The sequence below is a fragment of the Podarcis tiliguerta genome (assembly GCF_965153285.1).
Source record: "Podarcis tiliguerta genome assembly, chromosome: 11".
NCBI lineage: Eukaryota > Metazoa > Chordata > Lepidosauria > Squamata > Lacertidae > Podarcis > Podarcis tiliguerta.
Window position 1 is genome coordinate 45673068 of NC_139544.1, and position 12641 is coordinate 45685708.

General features: G+C 47.3%; 1 protein-coding gene across 7 annotated transcripts in view; it reads left to right on the forward strand.

Moving 5' to 3' along the window:
- Nucleotides 1-207: 207 nt before the first annotated feature.
- The window catches only part of LIFR (LIF receptor subunit alpha), a 91681-nt gene continuing 79247 nt past the window's right edge, over nucleotides 208-12641 (forward strand). For 2 of the 7 annotated variants that reach the window (XM_083402714.1, XM_083402720.1), the window contains exon 1: nucleotides 208-461. The gene's annotated coding sequence lies outside the window, so the exon portion shown is untranslated. Of the gene's footprint in view, nucleotides 462-6459; nucleotides 6912-6962; nucleotides 7059-7083; nucleotides 7104-12641 lie in introns of those variants that run through there. The other 5 variants (XM_083402715.1, XM_083402721.1, XM_083402719.1 and 2 more) reach the window with 4 other exon arrangements.

Below are 12641 nucleotides of genomic sequence, written 5' to 3' on the forward strand. Positions count from 1 at the left end.
AAAAATATAATAAAATAAAACTTCAAGAGAAGTTCTACTCTGCTCCCCCAACTCTGCCTGGTTTCTAATTAAGGAGCTTGTTGCCGTTTCCTTGAACATGCACATTTATTTCCAAAGGAAATTGTTTTACTTAGTAAGGAAGGAAATTATGGGGGGTGGGGCAGGGAACTGGAATGCTCCTTTTAATCGCACTGGGCAATCGTATTAGAATCTTTGGCAGAATAAGGTGACATCTGATGTACAATTTGTTCCCGGTCCTTTAAAAAATGTTCACTTCAGTGCTAGAATCCTCTGGAGGTAGGAGCAATCTTGCAGAGGTTCCTTCTGGGCCCAGCCTGACAACACTTGTTGTTTCCAATACTTCTGCACCCCCTTGGGCAAAAGCTGTTTCCTTGTGAATGAAACACAACACATGCAGTCCATCCAGCGCAGGATTTGCTGAGCTGTAAACCTCCAGAATCGTAAGTCTGGCTTCAAATTGTCCTTCAACCACCGATAACATTGTGAAGAATTCATTTTAATGTCTCATTGCCAGGATTTCGTCACCATACATTTTTCCTTCTGTGTGAGATGCCCTAATTTTATTAGAATATAACTTTGAAAATTTTTGTTACTTGCAGAGCTGTTCAGATGTAGACTCCGGAATATATGTTTTCAATATCACTCGTGCATCTTCTTTCGTTACTGCCAGTCATTGGGAAACGTTTAAGGTTGAAAACGGATGCTTGAGTTTTAACATTTAAATGGATGATAAAATATTAAAGTGAAAAAGAATTTGAGGAAACTCTAGCCACTGCTTTTGCCTTTCCAGGGATTAGATGGCAATTCTAATAAAGGAGACAGTTCTAAAGTAGTTGGGACGATGTTCCAGGGGCTATAGGATTTTACAAATCTCCTGAGACGGCCTTTGGCACAGTGCCTGCCAGTGGCTCCCCTCCTAAATTTACTATTTCCCTGCCCCTTTCCAACACAGATTTATAGAATCATAGAACTGTAGAGTTGGAAGGGACCTCAAGGGTCATCTAGTCCAACCCCCAGAATTTCATCCAGGAGGAATGAAGTCACATAAGGCCATTGCTCTCATTAACTTGATTGCAGCTCTTCTTGTTGCAAAAAGCAAAAGTACAGGCAAGAGCTGAGAAAGAACAAGGCCATAGATTTTGTTTAAAAACAAAAAAACACCCTGCAGCTCCATTATTATTATTTTTTGGAAGGTTAAGATTTTGAAAAAGGGTTCTTGACCAGCTCGAGATGTTCCAGGTTTAACCATTTTATGACTCCCACCCCCAGCCCAATGACATCCCACCAGAACTTTCTCCTGTGAAAGCCCTATGGAAATGAAAATATTCGTGTGGTTTTGCATCTCCTAGTCATTTATCTGGGTCTTGGGCAGAAAGACTTTTGAGCAAACCAGGCCCTTTGTGTCTTGAAAACGCTAACAGGAAACACAGAAGTGAGTTTGTGACAGGAGTGTTGCTGAAGAATAGGCTTCCCATATCCTTCGTTATCGCGCGGAAAGGAGGTACCAAGTAAAAATTGCGGAAATGGGAAACAATTACTTACAGTGGGGAGTCCCACACTCTGTGAAGGCATCTGCTCCCCCCCCCCTTTCCCCTCTTTAAATAAATCTCGAAATCCACATGCCTTTAAAAGCCAGGACAAAATGTCTCCGAGGAATTCTTGCAATGCCAAGTACCCTGTGTTTCTCGCTTTCCTTTGAAATGACTGTACAACGGAGAAGGTTCCTCTGACTTACCACAGCAAAGTTCGGACCATCCAGATGTCATTGGGGACTCCCATCAGCCCCAGCTAGCATATGGTTACCAGCTGTCCCCATTTCCCGGGGACAGACACCAGATTTACAAATCTGTCCCCGGACAAAATCCGTCCCCGGGATGTCTCCGGATTTCATTTAATGTCCCCGGATTCATATTTTAAGTGTTTATTAGATTTATTAGTAAGCAATGAATGTTGCGTGATTGGTTCAATGGCACAAGACACATCATATGGGGACTTCCGACAAGGCAAAGGCAGGGGCCACAGCAGCGAGCAGCTCCTGAAGCCAGCCAGAGCCAACTGTGCTACCAGGCTGGCTCTGGGCTGCTGAGACTGTCACTGCCGCCGCCACTGCCAAGGGGGAACTGGGGACGCCCGGCGCATCAACTGGGGAAACCACTGACACACACACACCATGACCCAAATCAAACTGGGAGCGAGAGCGCCCGGCCACCCACCCAGCGGCACTCCAGGAAAACCCTGGAGCTGACGCAGGGAGAAGGAGGAGAGGAGAAGAAGAAGGAAGAGAAAGAGAAAGAAAGAGGGGAGCCATGACCTTGCCACTCCGCTGCCGCCGCTGTCACTGAAGAAGAGGTAGGAGAGCACCGGGAGGGCAAGGACACATGGCCGAGCCCAGGTCCAACCCGAGCCTACTCCATGGCGGATAGCACTCCAAGAGAGCAGGCTGGGGCCCAGAGGAAGGCTGCACGACAGAGGAGACCACAGAAGAGAAGATATTACTTCTTAATATATATTTTTAAATAATTTTTTAAAAAATAACTTTTTTTTCTCTTTACAAAAAAAAAGCGTCCCCGGATTCTTTGAAAAAAATCTGGTAACCTTAAGCTAGCATGGCCAGTGGTTTGCGATGATGGGAGTTGTAGTCCAGGCATATGTGGAGGACCACATGGAGGCTCCCCACCCCTGTAGCAGAGCAACCAATCTTCAGCCAGCAAGAAGTATTGATGGCCACCGATTTGGGTGGATTAGACAAAATCATGGAGGCTCTTGGAGGCTACTAGCTATGTTCTGCCTCCACTATCTAAGGAAGTATGCCTCTGACTGGCAGTTTCTGGGAATCACACATGGGGGAGAGTGCTGTTGAGCTCAAGTCCTGCTTTCGCGATTCTTGCGAGAGTCTGGTTATAGCCACTGTGAGGACAGGCTCCAGCTGGACAGGCTCCGTCCATAAGTTCTTTTCTGGCCCAGGAGGACCCACCTTTAACACTGGTCTTAAACCCATTTTAACGCTTTGCTCTCACTGCTTTCTTTGGATGTGGTGGCTCAGTTGGGGAATGAGCGTAGGCAAGCTCCCCTCCTTCACCCTGGACTTTTCCTTCCATTTTTTGATTAACCACAGTTCAGATTTAAAAATAAAATAGTCACATTATAGGACTGCCTTTAGATGTCTTCTAAATGTCAGGTAGTTGTTTATGTCTTTGACATCTGATGGGAGGGCGTTTCACAGGGCGGGCGCCACCACTGAGAAGGCCCTCTGCCTGGTTCCCTGTAGCTTTGCTCCTTGCAATGAGGGAACCACCAGAAGGCCCTCGGCGCTGGACCTCAGCGTCCGGGCAGAACAATGGGGGTGGAGACGCTCCTTCAAGTATACTGGACCGAGGCTATTTAGGGCTTTAAAGGTCAGCACCAACATTTTGAATTGTGCTCAGAAACGTACTGGGAGCCAATGTTGGTCTTTCAAGACCGGTGTTATGTTGTCTTGGCGGCCGCCTCCAGTCACCAGTCTAGCTGCTGCATTCTGGATTAGTTGTAGTTTCTGGGTCACCTTCAAAGGTAGCCCCATGTATCGCTTTGTTCTGCAGCAGCAGCAGCCCAGCATGTCTGTCTTTCTTCGAGAGCCAGTGTGGTGTAATGGTTAGAGTGTTGGACTCTGATGCAAGGAGACCAGGGTTCAAATCCCCACTCAGCCATGAGTCCACATGAGTGGATGACTTTATATCAGTGATTCTCTCCCAGCACAACCTACTTCAGAGGGTTGTTGAGATGATAAAATCAGGAGAGGAGAGCCATGCAATGCCACATTGAGCTTATTGGAGGAAAAGGTGGAATATCAATGTAATAAACAGTAAATATATTATTTTGGCTCTTTTCTTCTAACATCGACAGTACATCATCTTGGCAGGAAGTGCGGCAGTTGTGATGGGAGAGGTTGGACGATGCAAAGGGGAGAATAAAGGGAGAGCTTATTTGTTGCAGATCAAGAGGAGCAGGACGTAAGTGATAAGAAGAAACCCTTTTATTTGCCCGTTCTTGCTTCAGCACCAGAAGCCCATTAATACCATTATCGCAGCAATGTGTGTTGCAAACCAGACTTCTGATACACTGAGAAGGGACACTTCTATCAGAGGGCAAATCTATTTACCCTTGGCTAATTCAGTCACAGTCTGAGGGTTTTATTGTACTTATTACAATTCTATCCCACCTATCTTCCAAGGAGCTCAAGGCAACATATATGGTTTTCCCCACACCCTTCTCCATTTTTATCTTTAAAAACGACCCTGTGAGGCAGATTAGGTAAGCTGAGTGATAGATAGTAGCTGGCTCATGGTCACCCAGTGATCAGCTGCGTGGGAATTTGATTTTAAAGTTTCAGGTCCTGTTTAATTTTCTTCCACCTATGAAAGTTCAAAAATAAGAAGAAAGGGCTGCAACCGAGTAAATACATTTTAATCAATTCACCATAAGAGGTTTAATGGATTGAATCTATAAAATTTCACCTGGTTAAAATCTTATTTCTCAAAAATATTTCTATTGTTCTTAGCTAATGCAAACATGTGCCATTGCAGGCTATAAGATGGGTCCCACCACGTGCAGTTTTGATTAGGTCATGTATTAAAATTATATTTCTTATTTTTAAAAAATCCACTGCCTGATTAACCAGGGCACCCCCCCATGACCAACAGTGCTCTTCTGTGCTTATTTACTGGGAAGTAAACCCTACTGTGTTCAACAGAGCTTACTCTTACTTTAATTGATTAAGCTACGTGACTGACTGACTGACTGACTGAACATTTCAGCTCTAAGAAAAACACAGAGCACATTTAAATAGCACATAACACATAGCACATTTCTTTCTTTTTTAAAAAAAAATTATTAGGGATTCCAACATAACGTAAATAGCACATTTCAAGTATTCCTAACAGGAATATATGAAGCTGCTTAGGGGCCCCTCCGGATGAGCTATTTATTGAGAATACATCCTGATTTGCTTGCACAAGGTTTATGTGGAGCTTAGATTACACCCAATCTTTATTGAGCATTTCTTCTGATTTCTTTATGGGGCTCTTGGATGACAATGAGCAGCCATCCTGGCCTGCGGAGGGGGTAGTATTTGCTCATCTTCGCATTAGTCATTCATTCATCCCACTTTCAGTGCTCTCCCCATTGCTTTTCCAAACCACAGAAAGTATTTAAAAAGCGGCCGTGTTGTGCTTGGACGACGCAGAGCTGTAATATATTTTAATTGCCCCAAACCTACAGTTTTGATATGTGATTGAATCATTCACACAAAATAGCGGCAGCCTGAAGGAGGCCTTAGACATTGATCCATCTAACATCAGCAATGATTATCTAGGGTTTCTCAGACAGGGAAGACTTTCCTAGCCCTGTCTGGAGATGCCAGAAATTGAACCTGGTTCCTTCTGCATGCGGGTGGCGCTGTGGGTTAAACCACAGTGCCTAGGACTTGCCGATTGGAAGGTCGACGGTTCAAATCCCCGCGTCGGAGTGAGCTCCCATTGTTCGGTCCCTGCTCCTGCCAACCTAGCAGTTTGAAAGCACATCAAAGTGCAAGTAGATAAATAGGTACCACTCCAGCAGGAAGGTAAACGGCATTTCTGTGTGCTGCTCTGGTTCGCCAGAAGCGGCTTAGTCAGGTTACAGACTCTGCTAACCCAGACATAGTACCTTGGGTTAAGAACTTTGCTTCAGGATGAGAACAGAAATTGTGCTCCAGCAGCGTGGCAGCAGCAGGAGGCCCCAGTAGCTAAAGTGGTGCTTCAGGTTAAGAACAGTTTCAGGTTAAGAACGGACCTCCGGAATGAATTAAGTACTTAACCCGAGGTACCACTGTACATGTAAAAGCATTTCAGCACATTGATTCCTCCTTTGTCCCTTATTTTAGTCTGTAGACTCCTTGAGGGCAGAGACCTATCTAATTTGCCTATTTAACTGCAGGGCACCACCTGAACCTGGAAGGTACTGTATGATGTTGCCAGTTCACTGTAAGGCATTTTGTGGTTTTCACACGCAGGTGCACTATGATCACAAGCTTTTTGTTTTTGTTTACTCAGAAAACAAATGCAAGGAGTCTTACTCCCAATACAATTCATGATAAGAACGCAGCTTTTCTTGCCGCCCGTGCCTAGGTATCCAGACACGTGGGCGCTCCGACGGAAAAAGATGATCTGATATGAAATACGGGATTAGTTAGACCTGTGGCGTTATCCCACAGTGGCGCAGCTTAAGTGGTAATTTTAGACTTTGCACTGCTTGGTCTGACAGCGGGGGTGGGGAAGACTTTAGTTGTACTTCAAAATGTGCCCAGTTGAGTTGGGGGGGGTCCTACTGCCCCTTCTGCTGAGCGGACCCCTGGGCTAGTCCTGCCCTCCAAGTCCTGCCCCTGAAGGCCCCACCACTGGGATCAAGGGGCGGCCAGGGGCAGCGCGACACTTGGCAGCTCGCAGGCAGCCGCACAGAAGGCGCTTGTTGCTTGTCCCTCTCCAGCTCCTCCTCCCGCCGCTGGAGCCACAAGCCGAACCTTTTCCATAGGCTGCTGCTGCTGCTCTTCTGAACTGCGCTCGCCGCCTGCCAGGCCTCGGAGCCTCTCGCTCGGACCCATCCGCCCGTCGCCACCTCTCCAAAAAGCTCCCCAGCTCCAGGGCGCACGAGGCCCGGCGCCAAAGCGCACAGACCGTCTCCTCGGTCCCCGCGCGCCCATCCCTCTCGGAGGGCACCGGGCTGCTCCCGCTGCCTCCCCGCCAGGCTCCGGCTTCCTGTTGGGGCTGCGCAGGAGCCGAGCCCAGCGGAGGTGGGGCCGGCCCGGCCCAGCACGCCTGGCACCGCGGATTATGGAGAAGCGCGCCGGCGGGGCGGAGGAGAGGCGGCGTGAGAAGGTGAGGGGCGCAACCGGGAGAGTTCTTTGGGGTGGGCGGGTGTGTTTCAAAGGGGGTGTCGGGCTTGGAAAGCCGTGGGAATGGCAGGGCGATCCCGGTCTCGCCGGCGCTGGTACGGCTTTCGGTTCTGAAGCGGCTTACTCGGGAGTAAGTGCCCAGGACTACTATGAGGTTTGCGTCCAGGGAAGCTTGGTGAGACCTGGGTTCGTGGGGAAGGGCACTTCGACCCGAAATTATTGGGCAGCGACTTCCATTGATTCGGATTCCACTTCTGGGACGGGAGGAATGCTTAGAGACGCAGCTTGACACTCCCCCCTCCCCACATCTCTCTCTTTCATTGCACCCCCAACATCTCTCCCTATTTGGGACGCTATTCCCAAAGTTGCTTGCTCACAGCTGAGTCCTTTTTGCCTCTTTTTGCCCCTTTTTTCTGAACAGCGACTTCTCTCCCCCCCCTTTCCCCGCCCCCAGCTGTGATTATTTTCCCAGAAGGGAAACCGATTCCCATTTTCCGCCCACCCCGGCTGTTGGATCAATGCCTTCGGAGGGGAAGCCGGAGAGACGACCCGGTCTAAGCTGGGCTCTCCTAAAGGTCGAGACGCTGCTCAGAGACGCGGTCTAGAATTGGCAGCCGCAGCTGGATAATCGATTTCTCCGTTTGAATTCCGGGATCCGCCAATCGGCGGTTCCCTAAGCACCCTCGATCCCACTGAGAGTTGTTTTTAAATTTGTATTTATTCAAAAAGCGCTTAGGACCGTGGGAGAGTAAATCAGCACTTCAGTTTGCGAGTATAGGATGTTGGTTTCGGTTCTGATGAGTTGTTTTCAGTGTAATGGCAGCGAACGCAGAGAAAAATATTTGTGTTCTCTCTTGTCTATACCTGTAGACCAGCCTTTTACAACCTAGGGTCCCCAGATATTGTTGGACTACAACTCCCATTAATCCCTAACCTGCTAGTTTGGATATGATAGGAGTTGTAGTCCAACGACAACTGGGGACCCACCATCCCTAACCACCGGTGCTGCTAGCTAGGGTTGATGAAAGTTGTAGTCCAGAATAATATGGGGACCCAAAGTTGGAAAAGGCTGCTGAAGACCCTTGCCTGGTTTCCCCCCCATCTTTTTTTCCCTTTCTTTCCCAAGTTAAGCCTTTGGGAATATTGGATTTTGTTTGAGTTATCACGGTTGCGGATTGCAGATGGCCTGTGATACATTGGAGAGAGTGAGAGGGCAAAGAGTGACTCAGAGCTATTCCTTTTCCTCTCTGGAGAGATCATCTGGAGGTGGTATTGGCAGAACATCCAGTGAAAGTAATCCAAGGTCATTGCCAGGAGTATCTGGCTCCAACAGAGTTGCTTGAAAGCAATTTTTGGCCATTTCAGCGAACCAGTTTGTTTTAATTGCCCAGGAAGGGTTTCAGGTAAGAGAAAAAGGCAGTTAAGCCCTGTGCCCCCAAAAGTCACCCCAATTCCACACCTGCATAAGAGGTGTTGGGGTTTTCTAGAAATTGGGGGGGGGGGTTCAATTCACTTTGCATTTAAAGGCAAACCAACCTAATTCTCACTTTTCAAAACAATAGGCAAACTGAAACCAAAAGGCCTTCTTCGAAAATCAGCACTTTTCTGAATTCTGCAGTGCACTCCCCAGCCGAGTAACGGGTGTAGAAATGCAGATATTAAATGAAATTGCAAACATGCATTTGCTTTGCTCTGCGGAAATGGGTATATCGAGCAAAGTTGCACCCATCCGTTAATAGCAAAGGACAGTAGCACTAAAATGCTGGTGGATTTCCATGAGGACCTAAACAAAAAAATTGAAAATGGTTAATGGAACTGCAGAGAACCGAACTGAAAAGTGGGGGGATGAGAAATTGGCAGATTTGCCAAACTGCCTTCTCAGGGCAGTTTTGAACTTTGCATACTGTGTGTACAGTCTTGAGCAGACCTTGTATTGTGAGAGGGCTGCAGGTGGTGCATGTTTTCTTTCTAGAAAAGGCTTCTCCGGTGCTCCATACCCTCCCTGGGTTCAGAGTTCATGTGCCTTTCAGGAAGCATGGTCCCCTGGGAAGGCAGCAGAATTCTTACCTGATAAAGCCCCATGAGATTCTTCCCCTGGGCTTAAACTGAAGCCTGGAAACCTTGGGGAAGTTGGTACAGAGTGCCTGTACAGTTGGTACAGAGTGCCTGTACAGTTGGTACAGAGTGCCTGAGAGCAGTGGGTGAGCTGATTTTCTATTTAAAGCAAGTTGTTTTATATACCTTTTCCATAGTGGTTTCTTTTTGAATAAAGTCTTAACTTAAAAGCAGCAACAGCTGGCTGCCAAGTACAGTACATGAAATGTAGCTCCCCCACGTTCCCACACCTACAGGAAAGCCCAGCCTGGGACTTCGTGAACTTTTCAGGAAGCGCAGGGCCTCTGAGAAGCCAGCAGAATTTAGACCACTGGAGAGATGGCTTGTTGAATGAAAGAAATGAGACTTGCAAGCTCCCTCAAAAGATATTACTTTGCATCAAACCCCTGCACTGTGCCACTGAGTACCGTATTTTTCACTCTATAGGACGCACTTTTTCCCCTCCAAAAATGAAGGGGAAATGTGTGTGCGTCCTATGGAGCGAATGCAGGCTCCTTGGCTTCGCGGCGACGCGCCTGTCCTGAAAGCCGGAGGAGGAACAGAAGGGTCTCCTTCTGTTCCTTCTCCAGCTTCGCTGAAGGGCGCTGCGCCTTCTCCCTCTCTGCGCAGCGCCTCTCCTGTGAAGAAGAGGCACTGCGCAGAGAGAGAGAGAAGGCGCAGCGCCCCTTGAGCAACGCGCCTGTCATGCAAAGCCGGAGGAGGAACAGAAGGGTCTCCTGCTCTTCCTCCCGCTTGGCAGCAACACGCCTGTCCAGCGAAGCCCGAGGAGGAACAGAAGGAGAGGCGCTGCACAGAGAGAGAGAAGGTGCAGCCCCCCTTGAGCAACACGTCTGTCATGCGAAGCCGGAGGAGGAACAGAAGGGTCTTCTGTTCCTTCTCCAGCTTCGCTGAAGGGCGATGCGCCTTCTCCCTCTCTGCGCAGCACCTTTCCTGTGAAGGAGGGGCACTGCACAGAGAGAGGGGGGCAGGGGGAGCCTTCATCCCGCTGCCCTGAAGAGGCTTGGCGCGGTTACCCCAGAAGCCAGAACAGCCACACGGTATCCCAGAAGCTGTTCTGGCTTCTGGGGTTCAGAATAATTTTTTCTTGTTTTCCGCCTCCCAAAACTAGGTGCGCCCTATGGTCCAGTGCGCCCTATGGTGCGAAAAATACGGCACTCTGTGAAAAGTTTCTCTCCATTTTGCTAATTTTTAAAACAGTTAATTGATGGAGATTTTTTTTAAAATGGCACTAGGCAGCAATAAAGTTTGTAGGGAAATTCTGGGATCCTGTCCCTCAAATGGGCTTACTCTTAAAGTAAGCACGTGTAGGTTCAGGCTGTAAAAAAATACATACTGAGCTCACTGAGCACATGTAAATAATGTTCATGAAGGGAGAACCGAACCTGTAGTCTTGCCAGCTTAAGTTTTGTATTTGCACTTTATTTCATTTGTACTTCACCTTTCAGTGAATTCCCAGGGCAGTTTGGTTCAATTGCCATTTTAAAACAAGAACATTGAGCAACATTAAATACACAATATCAGGAGTGGCAGTTGAAAGGGTTTAAAAACAAAGCAGGGAACAGCATTATGGCAATGCACAGAGGTTAGAAGGGTTTGCTAGGTACCGGAATTGCATTAAGGTAGGCAGCCAGCGAAGCCTCCTGGAGATGCCATTACGAAGTGGACCCTGTAGTCATATCTTAGATGGAGGGGCACCTGAAGAAAGACCTTAGTATATGGGCAGGCACATGTGGAGAAAAAGAGTCCTTTAGGTGCCCTCGTTGCAAGCCATGGAGTACTTCAAAGGTCAAAACAGCACTTTCAGTTGAGTGTGGATATCTTACTGGGAGCCAGTACAGCTGGCAAAGCCCAGGTGTCATACGACTGTAACATGTAGTTGACCCTATCAGCTGCATTTTGCATTGATTGAAGCTTCCAGGCCATCTGTGAAGTGCAGTCCCATGTGTAATGAATTGCAGCAGTCTAAGCTGGAGAATGAGGAGGCCAGGCTGTTGGGGATGCCCTTTGTTGGTGTATCAGCGGAAGCTGGAATGCTATCATAACCTGGTAGCAAATGGTCTAGTCTATGGCAGTAACCTGCACCTCCAATGACAAAGGTGGGTCACTGAGCAGAGCACCCCCAGACTGGGAATGTCTTTCTTCAGGGGGCGTGCAACCCTCTCCAGTGCTGGGATGACCATTACAGATGTGAAGGCCTGGAAGAAAAACCAGAACAAATTGTTTCCCAAAATTTGGAAACCTTCATGTTTCCATTGACTGTCACTAAGCTGGTGAGATGAACCACCCAGCAACAGGATCTCCCACCTTGTCTGGATTGAGTTTATGTTGATCAGCCCTCATCCGTTGTACTAACACATACCTGAAGGTACATGATGCAACAGGTTTGCCGAATCAGAGCATGTTTGGGTCTCTTTGCTGCCTGAGTTGTATGGGTGAAAGGCAGGATATGTATGCATGTAATCCGCAAATATGAAACCAAATTGAGGTCTGCATGTGGGAAGAGGCCGTTGTAAGTGGAAATGATTTAGCTGGTCGTGTGGTCGTTTCATGATCTGTGTGGGCTTACTGTGGGGAGTTTCTCCCTCTCTGAATAGAGAAGACACCTTAAGTTGAAATATTTGTAGATATGTTTTGATTGCAGATGAAATTCAGAACGATTACTCACGCCGCCTTTTCTTTTTTTTTCCTGTTTACGTCTTGCTTAGATAAATACAACAAGGTTTATTTGGCTCAAAATACTAGTGTAGAGGTGTGAGCAATTGCCGTGGAACTGTAGAGGTGTTTTGAATTTCTGGAAGGTTCCCCCCTTTCCATTCACCTGTGACAAAATGGAACAGAAAACCCTTAAGAACTTGTATTGAATGTTTAAAATTCAGAGTAGGGTATTGAAGAAGTGAAGGGCTTTGAAACCGTATGCACTCTCGGCCAACAAATGTGTACTAGATCGGAATTTAGGAGGAAGGAAATGTAGACAATGAGATCCATCTTATGAAAATAGCCTTGGTTGTTAATATCTGTTTAAAGTAAATTGTAGCAGCAACTCAACTAAAGCATCCATTCATGCCAGTTCTGGAGCTGGAAGAAGGACTTCCAGAAGCTGAGTGGAGTTTCCAGGCTGATTCATGCAGGATTAGATGATTCCTGAGAAAACTCAGCAAATTGAAGGTGGGGATGGGGAACCTCTGTCCTCCAACTCTCATCATTCCCAAAGTGTTTGACCAGTGGTAAGGAGTGATGGGGAGTTGTAGTTCACCTGTAACATCTGGAGGGCCACAGCCTTAGAGCTTTGGAGGTGAAAGCTGGCACTTAGAATTGTGCCCGAAATGAAATTGTTCTTTTTCTCTTTGAACCCTGTGTTGATTCTTTGGTTCTGGGATGCTCCATGTCTGGATTGTGGGGAAAAATAAAGAAAGGAACGTTATAAAATGGTGTAACTGTATAGTGACTGGAGATGTTTCTATGCAAACAAGTGAAACATGATTCTGGCTGTGTATCGGTTTGGATGCTGGCTTTGTCCCTGCATTAAGCCGTGGCTCTCTAAATATAGTGCTGAAATTTGCCTAGGAGCTTAGTACTTTTTCCAGGGAAGATTGCTGTG